Source organism: Hordeum vulgare, chromosome 4H, assembly GCF_904849725.1.
Source record: "Hordeum vulgare subsp. vulgare chromosome 4H, MorexV3_pseudomolecules_assembly, whole genome shotgun sequence".
NCBI lineage: Eukaryota > Viridiplantae > Streptophyta > Magnoliopsida > Poales > Poaceae > Hordeum > Hordeum vulgare.
In genome coordinates this window covers 51,906,757-51,918,433 of record NC_058521.1, presented here as the reverse complement: position 1 = coordinate 51,918,433, position 11,677 = coordinate 51,906,757, and positions in this window count along the sequence as shown.

The window sequence follows — 11,677 nt, the reverse complement described above, 5'->3', positions numbered from 1 at the left end:
CCCTTTTTAATATGGACTATATATGGACTAGAATGAGTGAACAGATACACTAAAACATGCATATATACATCTGATTGAGAAAAGAGTGAGAACATGTTGTGATAGTGAACGGGGGAGTACTATTTAGCATAGGCTTGATAATTTTGTGTTAGTCAATTTTCCGTTAATCGGTCTATATTCATCCATCGACCCAAAGTATATCTTCTTCCTCTTGCTTCACTTTCCTCCTCCAGCATATTAACCAATTCCCCTCGCGTTGCCTAACTGCCACTCGTAGTCGGCGACTCTACTATGCACCTCGCCCAATCCGAGTGGTCCCCAGAACTAAGCTATCATTGAACCGACCTTTCTTCTAAACTGTGACGCCCTCGATTTGATCGTACGCTAATCATACATGCAAATGCGTACGACCAAGCTCAGGGACTCACGGGAAGATATCACAACACAACTCTAGACACAAATAGAACATACAAGCTTCATATTACAAGCCAGGGGCCTCGAGGGCTAGAATACAGAAGCTCGATAAACACATGAGTCAACGGAAGCAACAAATATCTGAGTACAGACATTAAACATGAGGTGCCTTAGAGAAGGCTAGCACAAAAGATACAACGATCGAACGAGGCGAGACCTCCTGCCAGGGAGCCTTCTAGCTACTCCTGGTCTTCAGCGGCGTCCACGTAGTAGTAGACACCGTCGGGGTAGCAGTCGTCGTCGGCGGAATACTCCATCTCCTGGGCTCCATCATCTGGTCGCAGCAACGGATCAAGGGGACAAAGGGGGAGCAAAGCAAGGGTGAGTACTCATCCAAAGTACTCGCAAGACTGACATCAGAACTATGCTAAGTATGCATCAGTATCAAAGGAAGGGCTTTATGTGTGGACTGACTGCAACAATGCGGGAAAGAGAGGGAAAGCCTAGTCCTATAGAAGACTAGCATCTTCAGGGTCTTGCAGCAATAGACGAGAGTAGAACAGGTAACACAAATAATAGTCATATTGTTGCAGCAATATTAATATGAGGTCACGCCCAGAGATTCTCCCTCGACTCCCTGCGAGGAAGCAATCCCGGAGCAAACATTCCAGTTAAGTAACAGTTGTACTTGTATACGATCAGGGCACAACTCCAAGTCGTCCTATAACCGTGGACACGGCTATTCGAATAGATAAGTTCTTCCCTGCACGGGTGCACAACATATTCCCCGTCACGCTCGATAAAATTCTGGCCGGACACACTTTTATGTGTCATGCCCGGCCTTAGAATATCGACACGTCGCAGCCCCACCTATACTCAATAAAGAGGTCAGCCCGCCGGTCTAAATCCTAAGCGCGCAGGGATCATGGGCCCATCACCCTTTGCACTCCTGCACGATGCGTGGGCGGCCGAGGTCAGTCCTAGCACCCCTTATTACAAGCGCGATGCCTATCCGGACCACTCAGGCGCGCGCCGCTCCATTGCTCACGTCTGAAGAGGTTCGGCTGATACCGCGACGCCGAGTACCATAACTTCTCCCACGTAGACGGTTAGTGCGTAATAAGGCCTTCCGACCAACCCAAATCAAATACCCAAATCCATTAACATTTCAATTAACTAATCAACACATCCACGCGGGAATCCACCCGCCTAACATTATTCATCAATGATCCCAGTAATACGGTCGAGTAACTGTGTGGTTGTAACATCTGGGGGAGGGGGGTCCGAGGTATCACCCTCGTTGGATCCCGAACGATGTAACCGTCAAGGTGGACTTAGGGAAATCACCCTCGAGGGTCTCGCACTTGAGGGGTTGCACGACAGAGTCATCGTCGGGAGTGGTGAAGGAGGAATCACCCTCGATTACCATGACCGACTAGCTGCACTACAGAGATATCATCATGAGTACTTTGCGAGGTGTCAAACTCGGTACCCGATAGTAGCTCTGCGGCGCCGTACAACTAAGGGGGGTGTAAGTGTTATGTCGGGTCTTGGCTCGTCGATCAGGGATCGAGACTTGATGATAAAGCGAGGCAACTGGCCTAAGGGGTCACAGGGGATGAATGAGCCATCTATACTAAGCAGTTTTAAAGTGCAGTACTGAAAGTAGCAGTTCATCAAAATTAGGTTATGCATCAGATATAGGAGCTAACTACAACAGTAGCAAAATTCTAATGCAAGCATGAGGGAGAAAGAAATGGGCGATATAGGAATGATCAAGGTGGGGTTGCTTGCCTTGTTGCTCTGCGGCAAAGGGCTAGTCGTTAGGAAGTAGTCGTACCCGGCAGCAGCGTCAGTCTCGGAGTCTACCAGTAAGAAGAGGGGGGAGAAACAATAAATGTAACACCGATGGAAACACTAAGCATGACATGTCAAAGCAGGGTTAGGCATGAGCTAACGAAGTGCTATCTGTCATAGACGGGTTGGGAAAATATCAGTTGCCATTTCCCGGTCCTTTGGCTACTACCGGTCAGATGAAAACAGTGAAAAAGTTCCACGTTTGCTATGCTAGGGATGCGTGACACACGAACGGATAGCGTATCCGGGTTTGTCTCATTTTTTTGATCAACTTTCACGTTCAAAATATTTTCATGTGACTTACGTTTATTTTATATAAATTTTTAAAGTTTTATTAATTTATTAGGAATTAAACAGATTTAATTACATCAGACAGTTAAATATGACATCGGCACTCAACAGTAACTTTGACTGGTCAACTATGACGAGCCGGTCCCACATGTCATTGGATCCATTTTAAATCAATTAATTTATTATTAATCAGGATTAATTAAGGGGGTGGGACCCACGTGTCATAGACTGCTTAGGTTGATTAACTAACATAATTAAATTAACAGGTTTAATTAATTGTTAAAGGGGTGGACCCACATGTCATTCACTTATTAACTTTAACAAAAATATTAACTAACCTAATTAGTTTAATTAAGTTAATTAATATATTAATTATTCATTCATTAATTAATTAATTATATTTATCATTTAATTTTTTGTTAAACAGGGCGTGGGCCCGTGCGTCATACACTAGAGAAAAAGGTTAGTGGGGGGACCTAATCCCCACTAACCAGATCGGCTTAGGACAAGGGCTCGTTGTGCCCGAAGCCACGGGGAGAGTCGAGGCGAGACTGAGGCCAGTTTAGGGGCGCTCGGGGCCGTGATCCAGTGGTTGCACACGGGCTAGCGGCGGCGCGCGGGGCGAGACGCGCAGCGAGGCGCCGATGGGGCGATGGCGAGGTGGTGCAGTCCGGCGAGGCGGGAACCGGTAGGTGTTGCGGTGGAGACGAACCGATGACGGCGGGGTCGGCCGAAGGAGAGGAAGGAGCCGGAGGGGGTCGGTCGGTGGGGAGCTGGTGGTGCTGGGCGAGGCGGAGGAGGGGCCGGCCGGATCCGGCCGAAGAGCCAGCTGGTGGGCTCGTGTGGCGCGATGGGAGTGGGCTCGAACTAGCGAGTGATACATCCAAAACGTATCTATAATTTTTTTATGGTTTCATCCAACTCCCAAAAACCAAAGTTTGCCAAATGTGTCCATCATACCTACCTACATGTGGTATTTAACCGCCACTCCAAGTAAATTTCTCATGTGCTACCTTAAAAACTTTCAAAATTATTCCTGTTTTGTGCCTCTGTTTTAGCTCATGAGGAAGTAGTAGATAATTCATGATCTTCTCATACTGTACAAGCTTTATCTTGGGTTTGCATGTCTAATCTGCGAAGCCCTAATACGAGGAGGGACTGGCATGAGTGCACCCAACTTATAAAAGATAATAGCAACAAACAAAACCTCATTCACGCTTTGTTCATGAGAAATCAGAATAGTGATAAACAAAGGAGATTAAGGGGATGTGATCGTCCCCACTTTGGGAGCCGTTCCTCAAAACTTGTCCAGCATGAGAAGTATTGGGCTATCTGCTAGCATTCGTTGACGAATTATGCACCTCCCAAAAGCTTGTTTTACAATCTTATTGATTCCAAAAATCTCTAAAAGCTCTAGCACATGACTAATCTCTGCTTCCCTCTGCGAAGGGCCTTTCTTTTACTTTTATGTTGAGTCTTCATCTTCTAACTTTATGCACCAATTAAGAGAGCATAGTTGTCATTCTGGGTATAATCTGCATAGTCCCAAAATGTATTATTACTTGATTCATGATGTGTTATTACTTGCTCTCAATTTATTTGTTCTCGTAAGGACAAGCGAAATACTACTTTGATATGTTTTCTTTATGCTCGAAACAAACATATAACTTTCAAGTGCATTATTATTCATGATCTTTTGTTTGTATTACCTTTCGTGTAGCAACATGGTTGCTAAGTTTCATTTTTAGAATTATATCTGTAATGCCTATGTTTAGAGTGCTACGATCTCAGCTTACAGATGCTTTTACAAATATGTTGATCAAGATTATGTTGGTAGCATGCACCTCAAAAATTATTTTGTTTTTATCGTTTCACCTACTCGAGTACGAGTAGGAACTAAGCTTGGGGATGTTGATACGTCCAAAACGTATCTATAATTTTTGATGGTTTCATGCTACTTTTATGCTTTTGATAATTGTTTTTTATTAAGTTTATGATTTGTTTGGACTAACCTATTAGTAGTTGCAAAAGTGCATAATTTTCTTGTTTTTACACTTTTATGTGTAGGGACTATCAAAAATAGAAGAGGGAACCTTGTTGGAGTCGAATTGGGACTTTCCTGAAATTTGTGTGAAAACTCCTTTTAAAGATTGCCACGTTACGGGCCTAAAACGGCATCAAACGGAAATCTCACGGAAGACAAAAGTGTGGGTATTTTATGCTGATAACTCTAGACAAAAAATTCGGCCCATTTGGAGTACGGACGGTCTAGGAAAGCCCGTTTTACTCGAGCACAAATATCTGATTACGGGATTACGAGAATCGGTGACGTGATTGAGTCCAACTCCTACCATATTTGATTGATTCGGCCAAGCCACGACTTTGGGGCCTCATTAGGGATGAGAGGGGTCCCTAGGAAGGCTAGAGGTGCCTAAGGGCCCTTGGATCAAAGGGGCATCCATCGGAGGGCCAAGGATGATCGTCCCAGCTCATATAAGGAGAGGAAAACCCTGATTTCTGGGCAGCCACCAAAACCCAAAAAATTTGCCTCCCCCATGGCCACATCTCCATGGGGGAGGGCTCATATATAGCACCAAGAAGACATGGAGGAAGGGGGCTAAGGGGCGGCGCTCCCCCATGATGGTCGGCCGGCGCAGGAGGAGCCCCCTGCGCCGCCGGCGCCGTCCTGCACCTCACGTGTTGCCCCTTCTCCATCCTCTCCACCATGATGTCGCCCTCACCAACACCTCCATCATAATATCTTCCATAGCTACAGCAGTCCACTCTCCCACAAACCACTGTAATCCCCTATGTAAACATGGTGTTTGATGTTATAAATTGTTTGCAAATGATCATTTGCATCTATGTCATGTTTGTGTAGTTTCCTTTTGTCATATGATTGATTGTTGAATCTCCATGGATGGTTTGAGCTATATATTGAATTTGTTACAATCCTATGGTGCCCTTCATATGTTTATACATGCATGGAGGACATCATAGGGTTTGTAGTATGTGGAGAAAGCTAGAGGGTGGGCTGCTTGAGTGACAGAAACATGAGCCCCAATCTAGTGATCAAAACATATGGGATAAAGAGGACCTTTTGATCTTAATACCATGGTTGGGTATTTTTACCTTAATGTAGCTTCTAGTATTTATGGATGTTTGCTAGAGTTCCAATCATAAGTACTTGCAATCATTGGATAGTGAGAGCTTCTTAGCTTTGCCTCTCCCACATAAAAGAGGAATATCAACCTTGTATTTGACTATTTGATCATGGACAATTCCACCACAATTACCACCACTTTTCCGCATTCATGGTACTGTTAGTTTATGGTTACTTAGTATATTTTATTGCTGCAGCACTAACATTTACTTTTTTGTATTTATTATCTTGCTAAGCTTTCTCTCATACCCGTATTGTCACTCTAGTTTTATCTCCTAGATATTGCAAAACGTTTAGTCTGCGTAGAGTTGTGTCAATGGTTGATAGAACTTGAGAGAATATATATCCCACCTTTAGCTCCTCGTTGGGTTCGACACTCTTACTTATCGAAAAGGCTACACACGATCCCCTATACTTGTGGGATATCAAGACTTTTTCTAGCGCCGTTGTCGGGGAGCAATAGCATGGGGTGAATGTTCTTGTGTGCACTTGTTTGCTTTGTCTCTAAGTAGTTTTACTTTCAGTTTTAAGTTGTTCTCTATCTTTATATGGATAGGGAATGCGAATTACAAAAAAAATAGTTGTACTTGTTATCTAAAAATGTTTTCAAAAAGGAAAGTGATTGGAAAGATGAGTAATGGTTAAGTGGGGGTCGACCTTGAACACTTGTATTCATGCCTATGAAACCAAAACAATTCTTTCCATGGAAGCTTTTTAGTTAAAAACTTGTATATATTGTGTATATATTGTACATATCCCTCTGTACCATAAAAATAAAATGTATAGATAACTTCTAGTTTGTTTATGATGCAAGTTTGCCACTTTGCTGCCTAGAAACAGATTTTCGTGCTCCATCGTAGAAAATTTTAAAAATCACCAGAACATGATCTTGAACTTAAATTTCTTGACTGCAAAGTAATGTTTATTATGTTACTTTCATTAGTTTTTACTTTCCTTATTTGAGTTGCTTAGATAGGTCTAATAATTCGTTCTTTACTGATTGTTCTGTTTAAACAGATTTCATGTGCTTCACTGTAAACAATCGTGATAAATCTCAGAATAGTATTTGGATCTGAAATGTTTTGTGTACAAACTGAGATTATGATATGTCTTTCATTAGTTTTGAGTTTTTCAATTTGAGCTACATAACTATTCGTTGAGTGCCATCTTTACTAACTATTCAGTTTTGATAGATTTCTTAGTTTATTCAATAATGTACTTGGTGTTATTAGTTTCATTAGTTTTTCGACGGACCATGGAAATCATGAACACCTTAGTATATACAGTGACTAATGTTGAGTAAATATTATGAAACTTGTCAATGCTTGAACATGAGTGGATTTTATTTAATGAGTACTAACCCTAGTAATGAGCTTTTGTCAAGTTTTATGTGAATGTAGTATTTAAGATCCAATGGAGATAGTGATACGAGATGAATGAGAAGAGAAAATCTCAATCTTGGGGACTCCCAAGTGCACCCCAATGAAGTATTCAATAATATTCAATCATCAAAGCTTGGGGGTGCCCAAGGCATCCCTCTTTTCTCCATGCCTAGCTAAAAGGTGTTAAAGAAAAGCGCTTGTGGGAGGCAACCCACTTTGTTTTCCTTATGTTTTCATGTTGTTTTCTTTCAGTTTATTTTGTTTCCTTTGAGTCTGGGAAGTTGTTACCTCTCTATCAACCTCTCCTTATCCTTTTTATTTCGTTTTGTGTCAAGTTTTAGCCTCCGATTGCAAGAAACTTCAAAAGTTGTGACATGCTGTCCAAAAACAGATTATGTCTGCTTGATGAAAAACTTCGCCAAAAATCACCAGATCATCTTTTTGATCTGAATTTTTTTGAAAGTATACTATATATAATTGAATTTCTGACGTCTGTTTTTGAGTTTTTTTATTTGAGTTGGAGAAGTGCCCCGAAAAAATTATTTATTACCTGGTGGTCTATCTTTTCCCCGATTCTACCCTGTTTTGCGTTTTCATTGTTTTGCAAATCTTAAGCTTGATTTTCTTTGCAAAAACCTTTTGGAAATCTTGAGAAACAATAGCGCTTCCTAAATTTTTTTATTTCCATTAGATAATAAATTATTTCATTATGGGCACTAACCACTCTAATCAGCTTATGATGAGTTTCGTATGAAAGGAGTTTTCAAGTATGCGATGGAAGATGATGAAAGAAGATCCAGGATTGTCAAGTGCTCAAGCTTGGGGATTCCCCCATGCACCCCCAATAAATATTCAAGGAGACTCAAGCGTCTAAGCTTGGGGATGCCCCCGTGCATCCCCTTCTCCATCAACAATCATCAGTTCGTCCTTCTCCATACTATATTTTTATCATTTCATATGTTATGTGCTATGCTTGGAGCGTCTCGCTGTTTACTTCTCAGTTTGTTTAGTTTTCTTTATTGTAATAAATGGTTGGATCCCAGCATATTAGTTTGGAGAGAGACAAGCTCCGTTTTAATTGCTTAGAATACTCTAGTTTTCACTCTTATTGTTCTGTGAGTGTTCACTTTTTGCTAGTACTACGTTTAGCTCTTTTTTCCACTCATATTTTGTTTAGAGCTTGTTAGTTTTCTTCAGTTATATATGATGATCTCTCTGGTCTTTAATTAATATTATCTCTGAGAGTTGTTTCAAGAAAGTTGATTGGTGTTGGAGAAGAGTAAAATATTGCATGCTTATAGTGGTGCAATTGGAAGCTCGTTTAGACTGTGGCTTAGACTTTAACATGTCATGTTAGATATTATCTTAATTATATGCTTAGTAGTTATTTATGTAGCATGACTTGTCTCAAATAGCTGAGAGTTCTTAATGTGCCATTGAAAGAATCATGTGTTGTTTTTATCATATCAAAGCATAATATTGTGGTATTCTCCTTTACTACATCATTTGGGTTGACTTGGCGCATGCTCACACCATGTTATGACTACAAACCAGACACTTATAGCCTCTATGATCATTTAGTGTTTGACTTGTAATACCATTTATGCTTTGATTAATAATGTTTTTGTCGCTATGCATGATTATGGCCATTATTGCTCTCCTAATTTGTCGCTCTCAGCCTTTTGCTAGCCTCCACCTGTACTAAGTATGAGCTCTACTCGTGCATCCAACTCCCAAAAAACAAATTTTGCCAAATGTGTCCACCATACCTACCTACATGTGGTATTTAACGGCCACTCCAAGTAAATTTCTCATGTGCTACCTTTTAACTTTCAAAACTATTCCTGTTTCGTGCCTCTGTTTTAGCTCATGAGGAACTAGTAGATATTATCATACTGGACAAGCTTTATCTTGGGTTTGCATGTCTAATCCGCGAACCCCTAATATGACGAGGGACTGGCATGAGTGCGCCCAGCTCGTAAAAGATAATAGAAACAAATAAAACCTCCTTCATGCTTTATTCATGAGAAATCAGAATAGTGATAAAGAAAGGATATTAAGCGGATGTGATCGTCCCCACTTTGGGAGCCGTTCCTCAAAAATTGTCCAGCATGAGAATTATTGGGCTATCTGCTAGCATTCGTTCACGAATTATGCACCTCCCAAAAGCTTGTTTTACAATCTTATTGATTTCAAAAATCTCTATAAGCTCTAGCACATGGGTAATCCCAGCTTCCCTCTGCGAAGGGCCTTTGTTTTACTTTTATGTTGAGTCTTCATCTTCTAACTTTACGCACCAATTAAGAGAGCATAGTTGTCATTCTCGGTATAATGTGCATAGTCCCAAAATTTATTATTGATTGATTCATGATGTGTTATTACTTGCTCTCAAACTATTTGTTCTAGTCATCCACTTGAACTTTGAAGGTGTCCTAGCATTTATGTTTTGCCCCACTCTTAAGGATAAGAGAAATACCACTTTGCTATGTTTTCTTTATGCTCGAAACAAATGTATAACTTTCAAGTGCATTATTATTCATGATCTTTTGTTTGTGTTACCTTTCATGTTGCAACATGGTTGCTAAGTTTCATTGTTAGACTTATATCTATCATGCCTATGTTTAGAGTGCTACGATCCCAGCTTACTGATGCTTTTACAAATATGATGATCAAGATTATGTTGGTATCATGTCACCTCAAAAATTATTATTTTTTTATCGTTTCACCTACTCGAGGACGAGTAGGAACTAAGCTTGGGGATGTTGATACGTCCAAAATGTATATATATTTTTTGATGGTTTCATGCTAGTTTTGTACTTTTGATAATTGTTTTTTATTAAGTTTATGATTTATTTGGACTAACCTATTAATAGTTTAAACAGTGCACAATGTTCTTGTTTTTAAACTTTTATGTGTAGGAACTATCAAAAATAGAAGAGGAAACCTTGTTGGAGCCGAATTGGGACTTTCCTGAAATCTGTCTGAAAACTCTTTTTAAAGATTGCCACATTACTGGCCGAAGATGGCCTCAAACGGAAATCTCACACAAGACAAAAGTGTGCGGAATTTTGTGCTGATAACTCTAGAGATAAAATTAGGCCCATTTGAAATACGGACGCTCTAGGAAAGCCCGTTTTACTGAAGCACAAATATCTGATTACACGATTACGGGAATCGGTGACGTGATTGAATCCAACTCCTACCATATTTGATTGATTCGGCCAAGTCATGACTTTGGGGCCTCATTAGGGCTGAGGGGGGGGTCCCTAGGAAGGTTCTAGAGGTGCCCAAGAGCCCTTGGATCAAAGGGACATCCATCGGAGGGTGAAGGATGATCGTCCCAGCTCATATAAGGAGAGGAAAACCCTGATTTCTCGGCAGCCACCAAAAGCCACGAATTTTGCCTCCCCCATGGCCTCATCTCCATGGGAGAGGGCTCATCTACAGCACCAAGAAGCCATGGAGGAAGGGGGCTAAGGGGCGGCGCTCCCCCGTGATGGCCGGCCGGTGCAGGAGGAGCCCCCTGCGCCGGCGCCGCCGTGCACCTCACGTGTTGCCCCTTCTCCATCCTCTCCGCCATGATGCCGCCTTCACCAACACCACCACCATCATCTCCTCCATAGCTACAACAGTCCACTCTCCCACAAACCTCTATAATCCCATATGTAAGCATGGTGTTTGATGTTATAAATTATTTGCAAATGATCTGTTGCTTCTATGTCATTTTTGTGTAGTTTCCTTTTGTCATATGATTGATTGTTGAATATCCATGGATGGTTTGAGCTATATATTGAATTTTTTACAATCCTATGGTGCCCATCATATGTTTATGCGTGCATGGATCACATCATAGGGTTTGTAATATATGGAAAGAGCTAGAGGGTGGGCTGCTTGAGTGACAGAAACATGAGCCCCAATCTAGTGATCAAAGCATATGGGATAAAGAGGACCTTTTGATCTTAGTGACAAGAAACAAGTCACCTCACTAGTTGGGCATTCCTCCGCTGGGTGATTTTCTTCACAATGAGGGGCATCCTTCCTTGTGTTCTTCCTGGGTATGTCCTATTTCTCCACAGATCTTGCATGCACCAGGCTTCTTCTTCGGGTTATCATAGCGCTTCCGAATGAGACGGGATCTTAACAGAGTCTTCTTGAATTTGTCCCAGGTTTCTGCTCCACTAAATGATTATATTCCATGATGCATTTTCCACCAGATAGCAGCACCTTGGGTAAAGTACTGAAGAACGTGTGCCACTTCATACTTCCTTGAAATCAAATTGGTCCCAAAGTGGTCCACCATGTTCTGAATCCATACTTCAACTTCCAGCTGGGTCATTGGTCCAGAGATTACAAGTCCAGCTTCATACGTCATCTATTGGGTCCAACATTTTTGGGATGAGATGGGTAAGAGAGAGAGGAAAAAAGGGAGATGCACACAATACAAACAATATTTTTGAGAATAGATTTTATTTGTGGTTGTTGGAAAACACACACAAATGACGGCTCACAAATCATCATATCTAACGTGGGTATATAACAGGGGTTTGAACTTCTAATTGCCATATAAATA